Consider the following 17780-nt stretch of genomic DNA (forward strand, 5'->3'; position numbering starts at 1 on the left):
TGTGTGACATTAGTGGGAGACACGGTGTGTGTCATTAGTGGGGAGACACGGTGTGTGACATTAGTGGGAGAGACGATGTGTGTCATTAGTGGGAGACACGGTGTGTGACATTAGTGGGAGACACGGTTTGTGACATTAGTGGGAGAGACGATGTGTGTCATTAGTGGGGAGACACGTTTTGTGTCATTAGTGGGGAGACACGGTGTGTGACATTAGTGGGGAGACACGGTGTGTGACATTAGTGGGAGACACGGTGTGTGTCATTAGTGGGGAGACACGGTGTGTGTCGTTAGTGGGAGACACGGTGTGTGTCATTATTGGGGAGACACGGTGTGTGTCATTAGTGGGAGACACGGTGTGTGTCATTATTGGGGAGACACGGTGTGTGTCATTAGTGGGAGACACGGTGTGTGACATTAGTGGGAGACACGGTGTGTGTCATTAGTGGGAGACACGGTGTGTGTCATTATTGGGGAGACACGGTGTGTGTCATTAGTGGGAGACACGGTGTGTGACATTAGTGGGAGACACGGTGTGTGTCATTAGTGGGAGACACGGTGTGTGTCGTTAGTGGGAGACACGGTGTGTGTCATTATTGGGGAGACACGGTGTGTGTCATTAGTGGGAGACACGGTTTGTGACATTAGTGGGAGAGACAATGTGTGTCATTAGTGGGAGACACGTTTTGTGTCATTAGTGGGGAGACACGGTGTGTGACATTAGTGGGAGACGCGGTGTGTGACATTAGTGGGGAGACACGGTGTGTGTCATTAGTGGGTGACACGGTGTGTGTCATTAGTGGGGAGACACGGTGTGTGTCATTAGTGGGAGACACGGTGTGTGTCATTAGTGGGGAGACACGGTGTGTGACATTAGTGTGAGACAGGTGTGTGACATTAGTGGGAGACACGGTGTGTGACATTAGTGGGGAGACACGGTGTGTGACATTAGTGGGAGACACGGTGTGTGTCATTAGTGGGAGACACGGTGTGTGTCATTAGTGGGAGATACGGTTTGTGACATTAGTGGGAGACACGGTGTGTGACATTAGTGGGAGACACGGTGTGTGTCATTAGTGGGGAGACACGGTGTGTGTCATTAGTGGGAGACACGGTGTGTGACATTAGTGGGAGACACGGTGTGTGTCATTAGTGGGGAGACACGGTGTGTGTCATTAGTGGGAGACACGGTGTGTGACATTAGTGGGAGACACGGTGTGTGTCATTCGTGGGAGACACGGTGTGTGACATTAGTGGGGAGACATCGTGTGTGTCATTAGTGGGAGACACGGTGTGTGTCATTAGTGGGAGACACGGTGTGTGACATTAGTGGGAGACACGGTGTGTGTCATTAGTGGGGAGACACGGTGTGTGTCATTAGTGGGAGACACGGTGTGTGTCATTAGTGGGAGACACAGTGTGTGTCGTTAGTGGGGAGACACGGTGTGTGTCATTAGTGGGAGACACGGTGTGTGACATTAGTGGGGAGACACGGTGTGTGTCATTAGTGGGAGACACGGTGTGTGTCATTAGTGGGAGACACGGTGTGTGACATTAGTGGGAGAGACGATGTGTGTCATTAGTGGGGAGACACGGTGTGTGTCATTAGTGGGAGACACGGTGTGTGACATTAGTGGGGAGACACGGTGTGTGACATTAGTGGGAGACACGGTGTGTGACATTAGTGGGAGACACGGTGTGTGACATTAGTGGGAGAGACGATGTGTGTCATTAGTGGGGAGACACGGTGTGTGTCATTAGTGGGGAGACACGGTGTGTGACATTAGTGGGAGACACGGTGTGTGTCATTAGTGGGGAGACACGGTGTGTGTCGTTAGTGGGAGACACGGTGTGTGTCATTAGTGGGGAGACACGGTGTGTGTCATTAGTGGGGAGACACGGTGTGTGACATTAGTGGGAGACACGGTGTGTGTCATTAGTGGGGAGACACGGTGTGTGTCATTAGTGGGAGACACGGTGTGTGACATTAGTGGGGAGACATCGTGTGTGTCATTAGTGGGAGACACGGTGTGTGACATGAGTGGGAGACACGGTGTGTGTCATTAGTGGGGAGACACGGTGTGTGTCATTAGTGGGAGACACGGTGTGTGACATTAGTGGGAGACACGGTGTGTGTCATTAGTGGGAGACACGGTGTGTGACATTAGTGGGAGACACGGTGTGTGTCATTAGTGGGGAGACACGGTGTGTGTCATTAGTGGGAGACACGGTGTGTGACATTAGTGGGAGACATCGTGTGTGTCATTAGTGGGAGACACGGTGTGTGACATGAGTGGGAGACACGGTGTGTGTCATTAGTGGGGAGACACGGTGTGTGTCATTAGTGGGAGACACGGTGTGTGACATTAGTGGGAGACACGGTGTGTGTCATTAGTGGGAGACACGGTGTGTGACATTAGTGGGGAGACATCGTGTGTGTCATTAGTGGGAGACACGGTGTGTGTCATTAGTGGGAGACACGGTGTGTGACATTAGTGGGGAGACACGGTGTGTGACATTAGTGCGTGACACGGTTTGTGACATTAGTGGGAGCCACGGTGTGTGTCATTAGTGGGGAGACACGGTGTGTGTCATTAGTGGGAGACACGGTTTGTGACATTAGTGGGAGAGACGATGTGTGTCATTAGTGGGAGACACGGTGTGTGACATTAGTGGGAGACACGGTGTGTGTCATTAGTGGGGAGACACGGTGTGTGACATTAGTGGGAGACACGGTGTGTGACATTAGTGGGAGACACGATGTGTGACATTAGTGGGAGACACGGTGTGTGACATTAGTGGGAGACACGGTGTGTGACATTAGTGGGGAGACACGGTGTGTGTCATTAGTGGGAGACATGGTGTGTGACATTAGTGGGAGACACGGTGTGTGACATTAGTGGGGAGACACGGTGTGTGTCGTTAGTGGGAGACACGGTGTGTGACATTAGTGGGAGACACGGTGTGTGTCATTAGTGGGGAGACACGGTGTGTGACATTAGTGGGAGAGACGATGTGTGTCATTAGTGGGAGACACGGTGTGTGACATTAGTGGGAGACACGGTTTGTGACATTAGTGGGAGAGACGATGTGTGTCATTAGTGGGAGACACGTTTTGTGTCATTAGTGGGGAGACACGGTGTGTGACATTAGTGGGGAGACACGGTGTGTGACATTAGTGGGAGACACGGTGTGTGTCATTAGTGGGGAGACACGGTGTGTGTCGTTAGTGGGAGACACGGTGTGTGTCATTATTGGGGAGACACGGTGTGTGTCATTAGTGGGAGACACGGTGTGTGTCATTATTGGGGAGACACGGTGTGTGTCATTAGTGGGAGACACGGTGTGTGACATTAGTGGGAGACACGGTGTGTGTCGTTAGTGGGAGACACGGTGTGTGTCATTATTGGGGAGACACGGTGTGTGTCATTAGTGGGAGACACGGTGTGTGACATTAGTGGGAGACACGGTGTGTGTCATTAGTGGGAGACACGGTGTGTGTCGTTAGTGGGAGACACGGTGTGTGTCATTATTGGGAGACACGGTGTGTGTCATTAGTGGGAGACACGGTTTGTGACATTAGTGGGAGAGACAATGTGTGTCATTAGTGGGAGACACGTTTTGTGTCATTAGTGGGGAGACACGGTGTGTGACATTAGTGGGAGACGCGGTGTGTGACATTAGTGGGGAGACACGGTGTGTGTCATTAGTGGGGTGACACGGTGTGTGTCATTAGTGGGGAGACACGGTGTGTGTCATTAGTGGGAGACACGGTGTGTGTCATTAGTGGGGAGACACGGTGTGTGACATTAGTGTGAGACAGGTGTGTGACATTACTGGGAGACACGGTGTGTGACATTAGTGGGGAGACACGGTGTGTGACATTAGTGGGAGACACGGTGTGAGTCATTAGTGGGAGACACGGTGTGTGTCATTAGTGGGAGATACGGTTTGTGACATTAGTGGGAGACACGGTGTGTGACATTAGTGGGAGACACGGTGTGTGTCATTAGTGGGGAGACACGGTGTGTGTCATTAGTGGGAGACACGGTGTGTGACATTAGTGGGAGACACGGTGTGTGTCATTAGTGGGGAGACACGGTGTGTGTCATTAGTGGGAGACACGGTGTGTGACATTAGTGGGAGACACGGTGTGTGTCATTCGTGGGAGACACGGTGTGTGACATTAGTGGGGAGACATCGTGTGTGTCATTAGTGGGAGACACGGTGTGTGTCATTAGTGGGAGACACGGTGTGTGACATTAGTGGGAGACACGGTGTGTGTCATTAGTGGGGAGACACGGTGTGTGTCATTAGTGGGAGACACGGTGTGTGTCATTAGTGGGAGACACAGTGTGTGTCGTTAGTGGGGAGACACGGTGTGTGTCATTAGTGGGAGACACGGTGTGTGACATTAGTGGGGAGACACGGTGTGTGTCATTAGTGGGAGACACGGTGTGTGTCATTAGTGGGGAGACACGGTGTGTGACATTAGTGGGAGAGACGATGTGTGTCATTAGTGGGGAGACACGGTGTGTGTCATTAGTGGGGAGACACGGTGTGTGACATTAGTGGGGAGACACGGTGTGTGACATTAGTGGGAGACACGGTGTGTGACATTAGTGGGAGACACGGTGTGTGACATTAGTGGGAGAGACGATGTGTGTCATTAGTGGGGAGACACGGTGTGTGTCATTAGTGGGGAGACACGGTGTGTGACATTAGTGGGAGACACGGTGTGTGTCATTAGTGGGGAGACACGGTGTGTGTCGTTAGTGGGAGACACGGTGTGTGTCATTAGTGGGGAGACACGGTGTGTGTCATTAGTGGGGAGACACGGTGTGTGTCATTTGTGGGAGACAGGTGTGTGACATTAGTGGGAGACACGGTGTGTGACATTAGTGGGAGACACGTGTGTGACATTAGTGGGGAGACACGGTGTGTGACATTAGTGGGGAGACACGGTGTGTGTCATTAGTGGGGAGACACGGTGTGTGACATTAGTGGGAGACACGGTGTGTGACATTAGTGGGAGACACGGTGTGTGTCGTTAGTGGGAGACACGGTGTGTGTCATTAGTGGGAGACACGGTGTGTGTCATTAGTGGGGAGACACGGTGTGTGACATTAGTGGGAGACACGGTGTGTGTCATTAGTGGGGAGACACGGTGTGTGTCATTAGTGGGAGACACGGTGTGTGTCATTAGTGGGGAGACACGGTGTGTGTCATTAGTGGGGAGACACGGTGTGTGTCATTAGTGGGAGACACGGTGTGTGTCATTAGTGGGGAGACACAGTGTGTGACATTAGTGGGAGACACGGTGTGTGGCATTAGTGGGAGACACGGTTTGTGACATTAGTGGGAGACACGGTGTGTGTCATTAGTGGGGAGACACGGTGTGTGACAATCGTGGGAGACACGGTGTGTGACATTAGTGGGAGACACGGTGTGTGTCATTAGTGGGGAGACACGGTGTGTGTCATTAGTGGGGAGACACGGTGTGTGACAATCGTGGGAGACACGGTGTGTGACATTAGTGGGAGACACGGTGTGTGTCATTAGTGGGGACACACGGTGTGTGTCATTAGTGGGGAGACACGGTGTGTGACATTACTGGGAGACACAGTGTGTGTCATTAGTGTGAGACACGGTGTGTGTCATTAGTGGGAGACACGGTGTGTGTCATTAGTGGGGAGACACGGTGTGTGACATTAGTGGGAGACACGGTGTGTGTCATTAGTGGGAGACACGGTTTGTGACATTAGTGGGAGACACGGTGTGTGTCATTAGTGGGGAGACACGGTGTGTGACAATCGTGGGAGACACGGTGTGTGACATTAGTGGGAGACACGGTGTGTGTCATTAGTGGGGAAACACGGTGTGTGTCGTTAGTGGGGAGACACGGTGTGTGTCATTAGTGGGGAGACACGGTGTGTGTCATTAGTGGGAGACACGGTGTGTGTCATTCGTGGGAGACACGGTGTGTGATGTTAGTGGGGAGACACGGTGTGTGTCATTAGTGGGGAGACACGGTGTGTGACATTAGTGGGAGACACGGTGTGTGTCATTAGTGGGAGACACGGTGTGTGTCATTAGTGGGGAGACACGGTGTGTGACATTAGTGGGAGACACGGTGTGTGACATTAGTGGCAGACACGGTGTGTGTCATTAGTGGGGAGACACGGTGTGTGTCATTAGTGGGAGACACGGTGTGTGTCATTAGTGGGGAGACACGGTGTGTGACATTACTGGGAGACACGGTGTGTGTCATTAGTGTGAGACACGGTGTGTGTCATTAGTGGGAGACACGGTGTGTGTCATTAGTGGGGAGACACGGTGTGTGACATTAGTGGGAGACACGGTGTGTGTCATTAGTGGGAGACACGGTTTGTGACATTAGTGGGAGAGACGATGTGTGTCATTAGTGGGGAGACACGGTGTGTGACATTAGTGGGGAGACACGGTGTGTGACATTAGTGGGGAGACACGGTGTGTGACATTAGTGGGAGACACGGTGTGTGACATTAGTGGGGACACGGTGTGTGTCATTAGTGGGAGACACGGTGTGTGACATTAGTGGGGAGACATCGTGTGTGTCATTAGTGGGAGATACGGTGTGTGTCATTAGTGGGGAGACACGGTGTGTGTCATTAGTGGGACACACAGTGTGTGACATTTGTGGGAGACACAGTGTGTGTCGTTAGTGGGGAGACACGGTGTGTGTCATTAGTGGGAGACACGGTGTGTGTCATTAGTGGGAGACACGGTGTGTGACATTAGTGGGAGACACGGTTTGTGACATTAGTGGGAGAGACGATGTGTGTCATTAGTGGGGAGACACGGTGTGTGACATTAGTGGGAGACACGGTGTGTGTCATTAGTGGGGAGACACGGTGTGTGACATTAGTGGGAGACACGGTGTGTGACATTAGTGGGAGACACGGTGTGTGTCATTAGTGGGGAGACACGGCGTGTGACATTAGTGGGAGACACAGTGTGTGTCGTTAGTGGGAGACACGGTGTGTGTCATTAGTGGGAGACACGGTGTGTGTCATTAGTGTGAGACAGGTGTGTGACATTACTGGGAGACACGGTGTGTGTCATTAGTGGGGAGACACGGTGTGTGACATTAGTGGGAGACACAGTGTGTGACATTAGTGGGAGACACAGTGTGTGTCGTTAGTGGGAGACACGGTGTGTGTCATTAGTGGGAGACACGGTGTGTGTCATTAGTGGGGAGACACGGTGTGTGACATTAGTGGGAGACACGGTGTGTGACATTAGTGGCAGACACGGTGTGTGTCATTAGTGGGGAGACACGGTGTGTGTCATTAGTGGGAGACACGGTGTGTGTCATTAGTGGGGAGACACGGTGTGTGACATTACTGGGAGACACAGTGTGTGTCATTAGTGTGAGACACGGTGTGTGTCATTAGTGGGAGACACGGTGTGTGTCATTAGTGGGGAGACACGGTGTGTGACATTAGTGGGAGACACGGTGTGTGTCATTAGTGGGAGACACGGTTTGTGACATTAGTGGGAGAGACGATGTGTGTCATTAGTGGGGAGACACGGTGTGTGACATTAGTGGGGAGACACGGTGTGTGACATTAGTGGGAGACACGGTGTGTGACATTAGTGGGGAGACACGGTGTGTGTCATTAGTGGGAGACACGGTGTGTGACATTAGTGGGAGACACGGTGTGTGACATTAGTGGGAGACACGGTGTGTGACATTAGTGGGCAGACATCGTGTGTGTCATTAGTGGGAGATACGGTGTGTGACATTAGTGGGGAGACACGGTGTGTGTCATTAGTGGGACACACAGTGTGTGACATTTGTGGGAGACACAGTGTGTGTCGTTAGTGGGGAGACACGGTGTGTGTCATTAGTGGGAGACACGGTGTGTGACATTAGTGGGAGACACGGTTTGTGACATTAGTGGGAGAGACGATGTGTGTCATTAGTGGGAGACACGGTGTGTGTCGTTAGTGGGAGACACGGTGTGTGTCATTATTGGGGAGACACGGTGTGTGTCATTAGTGGGAGACACGGTTTGTGACATTAGTGGGAGAGACAATGTGTGTCATTAGTGGGAGACACGTTTTGTGTCATTAGTGGGGAGACACGGTGTGTGACATTAGTGGGAGACGCGGTGTGTGACATTAGTGGGGAGACACGGTGTGTGTCATTAGTGGGGTGACACGGTGTGTGTCATTAGTGGGGAGACACGGTGTGTGTCATTAGTGGGAGACACGGTGTGTGTCATTAGTGGGAGACACGGTGTGTGACATTAGTGTGAGACAGGTGTGTGACATTACTGGGAGACACGGTGTGTGACATTAGTGGGGAGACACGGTGTGTGACATTAGTGGGAGACACGGTGTGAGTCATTAGTGGGAGACACGGTGTGTGTCATTAGTGGGAGATACGGTTTGTGACATTAGTGGGAGACACGGTGTGTGACATTAGTGGGAGACACGGTGTGTGACAATAGTGGGGAGACACGGTGTGTGTCATTAGTGGGAGACACGGTGTGTGACATTAGTGGGAGACACGGTGTGTGTCATTAGTGGGGAGACACGGTGTGTGTCATTAGTGGGATACACGGTGTGTGACATTAGTGGGAGACACGGTGTGTGTCATTCGTGGGAGACACGGTGTGTGACATTAGTGGGGAGACATCGTGTGTGTCATTAGTGGGAGACACGGTGTGTGTCATTAGTGGGAGACACGGTGTGTGACATTAGTGGGAGACACGGTGTGTGTCATTAGTGGGGAGACACGGTGTGTGTCATTAGTGGGAGACACGGTGTGTGTCATTAGTGGGAGACACAGTGTGTGTCGTTAGTGGGGAGACACGGTGTGTGTCATTAGTGGGAGACACGGTGTGTGACATTAGTGGGGAGACACGGTGTGTGTCATTAGTGGGAGACACGGTGTGTGTCATTAGTGGGGAGACACGGTGTGTGACATTAGTGGGAGAGACGATGTGTGTCATTAGTGGGGAGACACGGTGTGTGTCATTAGTGGGGAGACACGGTGTGTGACATTAGTGGGGAGACACGGTGTGTGACATTAGTGGGAGACACGGTGTGTGACATTAGTGGGAGACACGGTGTGTGACATTAGTGGGAGAGACGATGTGTGTCATTAGTGGGGAGACACGGTGTGTGTCATTAGTGGGGAGACACGGTGTGTGACATTAGTGGGAGACACGGTGTGTGTCATTAGTGGGGAGACACGGTGTGTGTCGTTAGTGGGAGACACGGTGTGTGTCATTAGTGGGGAGACACGGTGTGTGTCATTAGTGGGGAGACACGGTGTGTGTCATTTGTGGGAGACAGGTGTGTGACATTAGTGGGAGACACGGTGTGTGACATTAGTGGGAGACACGTGTGTGACATTAGTGGGGAGACACGGTGTGTGACATTAGTGGGGAGACACGGTGTGTGTCATTAGTGGGGAGACACGGTGTGTGACATTAGTGGGAGACACGGTGTGTGACATTAGTGGGGAGACACGGTGTGTGTCGTTAGTGGGAGACACGGTGTGTGTCATTAGTGGGAGACACGGTGTGTGTCATTAGTGGGGAGACACGGTGTGTGACATTAGTGGGAGACACGGTGTGTGTCATTAGTGGGGAGACACGGTGTGTGTCATTAGTGGGAGACACGGTGTGTGTCATTAGTGGGGAGACACGGTGTGTGTCATTAGTGGGGAGACACGGTGTGTGTCATTAGTGGGAGACACGGTGTGTGTCATTAGTGGGGAGACACAGTGTGTGACATTAGTGGGAGACACGGTGTGTGGCATTAGTGGGAGACACGGTTTGTGACATTAGTGGGAGACACGGTGTGTGTCATTAGTGGGGAGACACGGTGTGTGACAATCGTGGGAGACACGGTGTGTGACATTAGTGGGAGACACGGTGTGTGTCATTAGTGGGGAGACACGGTGTGTGTCATTAGTGGGGAGACACGGTGTGTGACAATCGTGGGAGACACGGTGTGTGACATTAGTGGGAGACACGGTGTGTGTCATTAGTGGGGAGACACGGTGTGTGTCATTAGTGGGGAGACACGGTGTGTGACATTACTGGGAGACACAGTGTGTGTCATTAGTGTGAGACACGGTGTGTGTCATTAGTGGGAGACACGGTGTGTGTCATTAGTGGGGAGACACGGTGTGTGACATTAGTGGGAGACACGGTGTGTGTCATTAGTGGGAGACACGGTTTGTGACATTAGTGGGAGACACGGTGTGTGTCATTAGTGGGGAGACACGGTGTGTGACAATCGTGGGAGACACGGTGTGTGACATTAGTGGGAGACACGGTGTGTGTCATTAGTGGGGAAACACGGTGTGTGTCGTTAGTGGGGAGACACGGTGTGTGTCATTAGTGGGGAGACACGGTGTGTGTCATTAGTGGGAGACACGGTGTGTGTCATTCGTGGGAGACACGGTGTGTGATGTTAGTGGGGAGACACGGTGTGTGTCATTAGTGGGGAGACACGGTGTGTGACATTAGTGGGGAGACACGGTGTGTGTCATTAGTGGGAGACACGGTGTGTGTCATTAGTGGGGAGACACGGTGTGTGACATTAGTGGGAGACACGGTGTGTGACATTAGTGGCAGACACGGTGTGTGTCATTAGTGGGGAGACACGGTGTGTGTCATTAGTGGGAGACACGGTGTGTGTCATTAGTGGGGAGACACGGTGTGTGACATTACTGGGAGACACGGTGTGTGTCATTAGTGTGAGACACGGTGTGTGTCATTAGTGGGAGACACGGTGTGTGTCATTAGTGGGGAGACACGGTGTGTGACATTAGTGGGAGACACGGTGTGTGTCATTAGTGGGAGACACGGTTTGTGACATTAGTGGGAGAGACGATGTGTGTCATTAGTGGGGAGACACGGTGTGTGACATTAGTGGGGAGACACGGTGTGTGACATTAGTGGGGAGACACGGTGTGTGACATTAGTGGGAGACACGGTGTGTGACATTAGTGGGGAGACACGGTGTGTGTCATTAGTGGGAGACACGGTGTGTGACATTAGTGGGGAGACATCGTGTGTGTCATTAGTGGGAGATACGGTGTGTGTCATTAGTGGGGAGACACGGTGTGTGTCATTAGTGGGACACACAGTGTGTGACATTTGTGGGAGACACAGTGTGTGTCGTTAGTGGGGAGACACGGTGTGTGTCATTAGTGGGAGACACGGTGTGTGTCATTAGTGGGAGACACGGTGTGTGACATTAGTGGGAGACACGGTTTGTGACATTAGTGGGAGAGACGATGTGTGTCATTAGTGGGGAGACACGGTGTGTGACATTAGTGGGAGACACGGTGTGTGTCATTAGTGGGGAGACACGGTGTGTGACATTAGTGGGAGACACGGTGTGTGACATTAGTGGGAGACACGGTGTGTGTCATTAGTGGGGAGACACGGCGTGTGACATTAGTGGGAGACACAGTGTGTGTCGTTAGTGGGAGACACGGTGTGTGTCATTAGTGGGAGACACGGTGTGTGTCATTAGTGTGAGACAGGTGTGTGACATTACTGGGAGACACGGTGTGTGTCATTAGTGGGGAGACACGGTGTGTGACATTAGTGGGAGACACAGTGTGTGACATTAGTGGGAGACACAGTGTGTGTCGTTAGTGGGAGACACGGTGTGTGTCATTAGTGGGAGACACGGTGTGTGTCATTAGTGGGGAGACACGGTGTGTGACATTAGTGGGAGACACGGTGTGTGACATTAGTGGCAGACACGGTGTGTGTCATTAGTGGGGAGACACGGTGTGTGTCATTAGTGGGAGACACGGTGTGTGTCATTAGTGGGGAGACACGGTGTGTGACATTACTGGGAGACACAGTGTGTGTCATTAGTGTGAGACACGGTGTGTGTCATTAGTGGGAGACACGGTGTGTGTCATTAGTGGGGAGACACGGTGTGTGACATTAGTGGGAGACACGGTGTGTGTCATTAGTGGGAGACACGGTTTGTGACATTAGTGGGAGAGACGATGTGTGTCATTAGTGGGGAGACACGGTGTGTGACATTAGTGGGGAGACACGGTGTGTGACATTAGTGGGAGACACGGTGTGTGACATTAGTGGGGACACGGTGTGTGTCATTAGTGGGAGACACGGTGTGTGACATTAGTGGGAGACACGGTGTGTGACATTAGTGGGAGACACGGTGTGTGACATTAGTGGGCAGACATCGTGTGTGTCATTAGTGGGAGATACGGTGTGTGACATTAGTGGGGAGACACGGTGTGTGTCATTAGTGGGACACACAGTGTGTGACATTTGTGGGAGACACAGTGTGTGTCGTTAGTGGGGAGACACGGTGTGTGTCATTAGTGGGAGACACGGTGTGTGACATTAGTGGGAGACACGGTTTGTGACATTAGTGGGAGAGACGATGTGTGTCATTAGTGGGGAGACACGGTGTGTGACATTAGTGGGAGACACGGTGTGTGTCATTAGTGGGGAGACACGGTGTGTGACATTAGTGGGAGACACGGTGTGTGACATTAGTGGGAGACACAGTGTGTGACATTAGTGGGAGACACAGTGTGTGTCGTTAGTGGGAGACACGGTGTGTGTCATTAGTGGGAGACACGGTGTGTGTCATTAGTGGGAGACACGGTGTGTGACATTAGTGGGGAGACACGGTGTGTGCCATTAGTGGGAGACACGGTGTGTGACATTAGTGGGAGACACGGTTTGTGACATTAGTGGGAGACACGGTGTGTGTCATTAGTGGGAGACACGGTGTGTGACATTAGTGGGGAGACACGGTGTGTGACATTAGTGGGAGACACGGTGTGTGACATTAGTGGGGAGACATCGTGTGTGTCATTAGTGGGAGATACGGTGTGTGTCATTAGTGGGGAGACACGGTGTGTGTCATTAGTGGGAGACACGGTGTGTGACATTAGTGGGAGACACGGTTTGTGACATTAGTGGGAGAGACGATGTGTGTCATTAGTGGGGAGACACGGTGTGTGACATTAGTGGGAGACTCGGTGTGTGTCATTAGTGGGGAGACACGGTGTGTGTCATTAGTGGGGAGACACGGTGTGTGTCGTTAGTGGGAGACAGGTGTGTGACATTACTGGGAGACACGGTGTGTGACATTAGTGGGGAGACACGGTGTGTGACATTAGTGGGAGACACGGTGTGTGACATTAGTGGGAGACACGGTGTGTGTCATTAGTGGGAGATACGGTTTGTGACATTAGTGGGAGACACGGTGTGTGACATTAGTGGGAGACACGGTGTGTGTCATTAGTGGGAGACACGGTGTGTGTCATTAGTGGGGAGACACGGTGTGTGTCATTAGTGGGGAGACACGGTGTGTGACATTAGTGGGGAGACACGGTGTGTGACATTAGTGGGGAGACACGGTGTGTGTCATTAGTGGGAGACACGGTGTGTGTCATTAGTGGGAGATACGGTTTGTGACATTAGTGGGAGACACGGTGTGTGACATTAGTGGGAGACACCGTGTGTGTCATTAGTGGGAGACACGGTGTGTGTCATTAGTGGGGAGACACGGTGTGTGCCATTAGTGGGAGACACGGTGTGTGTCATTAGTGGGAGACACGGTGTGTGTCATTAGTGGGAGATACGGTTTGTGACATTAGTGGGAGACACGGTGTGTGACATTAGTGGGAGACACGGTGTGTGTCATTAGTGGGAGACACGGTGTGTGTCATTAGTGGGAGACACGGTGTGTGACATTAGCGGGAGACACGGTGTGTGTCATTAGTGGGAGACACGGTGTGTGACATTAGTGGGGAGACATCGTGTGTGTCATTAGTGGGAGACACGGTGTGTGACATTAGTGGGGAGACATCGTGTGTGTCATTAGTGGGAGACACGGTGTGTGCCATTAGTGGGAGACACGGTGTGTGACATTAGTGGGAGACACGGTGTGTGACATTAGTGGAGAGACACGGTGTGTGACATTAGTGGGAGACACGGTGTGTGACATTAGTGGGATACACGGTGTGTGTCATTAGTGGGAGACACTGTGTGACATTAGTGGGAGACACGGTGTGTGTCATTAGTGGGAGACACGGTGTGTGTCATTAGTGGGAGATACGGTTTGTGACATTAGTGGGAGACACGGTGTGTGACATTAGTGGGAGACACGGTGTGTGACATTAGTGGGAGACACGGTGTGTGTCATTAGTGGGGAGACACGGTGTGTGTCATTAGTGGGAGACACGGTGTGTGACATTAGTGGGGAGACATCGTGTGTGTCATTAGTGGGAGACACGGTGTGTGACATTAGTGGGGAGACATCGTGTGTGTCATTAGTGGGAGACACGGTGTGTGCCATTAGTGGGAGACACGGTGTGTGTCATTAGTGGGGAGACACGGTGTGTGTCATTAGTGGGAGACACGGTGTGTGACATTAGTGGGAGACACGGTGTGTGACATTAGTGGGGAGACATCGTGTGTGTCATTAGTGGGAGACACGGTGTGTGCCATTAGTGGGAGACACGGTGTGTGACATTAGTGGGAGACACGGTGTGTGACATTAGTGGAGAGACACGGTGTGTGACATTAGTGGGAGACACGGTGTGTGACATTAGTGGGAGACACGGTGTGTGTCATTAGTGGGAGACACTGTGTGACATTAGTGGGAGACACAGTGTGTGACATTAGTGGGAGACACGGTGTGTGTCATTAGTGGGAGACACGGTTTGTGACATTAGTGGGAGACACGGTGTGTGACATTAGTGGGGAGACATGGTGTGTGACATTAGTGGGAGACACGGTGTGTGTCATTAGTGGGAGACACTGTGTGACATTAGTGGGGAGACACGGTGTGTGACATTAGTGGGGAGACACGGTGTGTGTCATTAGTGGGGAGACACGGTGTGTGACATTCGTGGGAGACACGGTGTGTGTCATTAGTGGGGAGACACGGTGTGTGACATCTTGGATAACCTCAGTCTTTTCTGTGCGGTTCCTGTGCTCAGGAGCGTTGTTGACGAACCAGTGACCCACCTTGAGTTCGCGATGTGTTTCATCTCTCTGTCCCCAATGCTGTGTTCTCGCAACAGGAACCTCCTTGATCCTCTCTGGACACCTTTTCATCTCAGCTTGTGTTGGAGAACTGGATATTGCTGCTTTGTTTGCTTTAATTGAGCAAGGGATTTGTCTGTTTTATTTTGTGTCTTTCCAGCTTTGGTGACTGCCTGCTTCTGTCTGAATGAAGACGGATTTCACACTCCGTTATCAGCATCAGCAGCATCTCTTTCACTTCTTTGCACATCACACCCCAATGCTACCTCTGTTGACTAGTGGCATATTTCTGATAGGGTCATGTTCTTGATAAAACAGAGTCATGTTCCCCATAAAGGACCATCATATTCTCTCTTAACTAGACCATGTTCCCGAATAAACTAGACTGATATTCCCTATCACCTAGAGTCATGTTCCCAGATAAAGTCATATTCTCTATTGAGACATGATGTCTATAACCTCGAGTCTTGTTACCTGTGAAGTAAAGTCATGATCTCTATAAACTAGAGGCAGTACCCTGTAACCTGGAGTAATATTCCCTATAAACCAGAGTCATATTCCCTATAAATTCATGTTCCCTAAAAACTCGAGTCTTTTCCCTATAGATTCATATTCTCTATAAACGAGAATCATGTTCTACATAAACCTGAGTCATATTCCCTGTAGAGTCATAGAGATGTACAGCACAGAAACAGACCCTTCGGTCCAACCAGTCCATGCCGACCAGATATCCCAACCCAATGTCGTCCCACCTGCCAACACCCGGCCCATATCCCTCCAAACCCTTCCTATTCATATCCCCATCCAAATGCCTCTTAAATGTTGTAATTGTACCAGCCTCCACCACATCCTCTGGCAGCTCATTCCATACACGTACCACCCTCTGTATGAAGAAGTTGCCCCTTAGGTTTCTTTTATATCTTTCCCCTCTCACCCTAAACTTCTGCCCTCTAGTTCTGGACTCCACGATCCCAGGGAAAAGACCATGTCTAGTTACCCTATCCATGTCCTTCATGATTTTATAAACCTCTATAAGGTCACCCCTCAGCCTCGGACAATCCAAGTTAACTACAGTTATGTTCCATTTAAACTAGAGTCACATTCCCAATAAAGTCATTAGATTAGATTACTTACAGTGTGGAAACAGGCCCTTCGGCCCAACAAGTCCACACCGACCTGCCGAAGCGCAACCCACCCATACCCCTACATTTACCCCTTACCTAACACTACGGGCAATTTAGCATGGCCAATTCACCTGACCCGCACATCTTTGGACTGTGGGAGGAAACCGGAGCACCCGGAGGAAACCCACGCAGACACGGGGAGAACGTGCAAACTCCACACAGTCAGTTGCCTGAGTCGGGAATTGAACCCGGGTCTCTGGTGCTGTGAGGCAGCAGTGCTAACCACTGTGCCACCGTGCCATGTACTGCCATGTTCTCTATAAACTATTGTCATATTCCCTGTAATCCAGATACATAATCCCTATAAACTCGATTCATGTTACCTGTGAATTGAAGTCATGATGGCTATAAACTAGAGGAATGACCCCGATAACCTAGAGTCATGTTCCCTATAACCTAGAGTCATGTTCCCTATAAACTAGAGTAATGTTCCCAATAACCTAGAGTCATGTTCCCAATAAACTAGAGTCATGTTCCCTATAAACTAGAGTCATGTTCCCAATAAACTAGAGTCATGTTCCCAATAACCTAGAGTCATGTTCCCAATAAACTAGAGTCATGTTCCCTATAAACTAGAGTCATGTTCCCAATAAACTAGAGTCATGTTCCCAATAACCTAGAGTCATGTTCCCAATAACCTAGAGTCATGTTCCCAATAACCTAGAGTCATGTTCCCTATAAACTAGAGCCTTCAAGCCAGCGGATAAAGGGGGCGCAGTGGTAGTCTGGCGCACTGACCTCTACACCGCTGAAGCCAAACGCCAACTTGAGGACACCTCTTCCTATTGCCCCCTCGACCATGACCCCACGCCCCCATCACCAAACCATCATCTCCCAGACCATACAGAACCTTATCACCTCAGGAGATCTCCCACCCACAGCTTCCAACCTCATAGTCCGGGAACCCCGCACTGCCCGGTTCTACCTCCTTCCCAAGATCCACAAGCCTGACCACCCTGGCCGACCCATTGTCTCAGCATGCTCCTGCCCCACTGAACTCATCTCTACCTACCTCGGTACTGTCCTATCCCCCCTAGTCCAGGAACTCCCCACATACGTTCGAGACACCACCCACGCCCTCCACCTCCTCCAAGATGTCCGTTTCCCCGGCCCCCAACACCTCATCTTCACCATGGATATCCAATCCCTCTACACCTCCATCCACCATGACCAGGGCCTCCAAACCCTCCGTTTTTTCCTCTCCAGACGTCCCCAACAGTACCCTTCCACCGACACTCTCATTCGTTTGGCCGAACTGGTCCTCACCCTTAACAATTTCTCCTTCGAATCCTCCCACTTCCTCCAGACCAAAGGGGTAGCCATGGGCACACGTATGGGCCCCAGCTATTCCTGTCTCTTTGTTGGCTACGTAGAACAGTTGATCTTCTATAATTACACCGGCACCACTCCCCACCTCTTCCTCCGCTACATTGATGACTGCATTGGCGCCACCTCGTGCTCCCGCGAGGAGATTGAGCAATTCATCAACTTCACCAACACATTCCACCCTGACCTTAAATTCACCTGGACCATCT

General features: G+C 51.3%; 1 protein-coding gene across 1 annotated transcript in view; it reads left to right on the top strand.

Annotated features, from left to right (window-relative positions):
* LOC132830400 (MAM domain-containing glycosylphosphatidylinositol anchor protein 1-like) overlaps positions 1-17780 on the top strand; it is a 243115-nt gene that overhangs the window by 180850 nt on the left and 44485 nt on the right. The gene's annotated exons all lie outside the window — the stretch shown is intronic.

This window comes from Hemiscyllium ocellatum, chromosome 3 (assembly GCF_020745735.1).
Source record: "Hemiscyllium ocellatum isolate sHemOce1 chromosome 3, sHemOce1.pat.X.cur, whole genome shotgun sequence".
NCBI lineage: Eukaryota > Metazoa > Chordata > Chondrichthyes > Orectolobiformes > Hemiscylliidae > Hemiscyllium > Hemiscyllium ocellatum.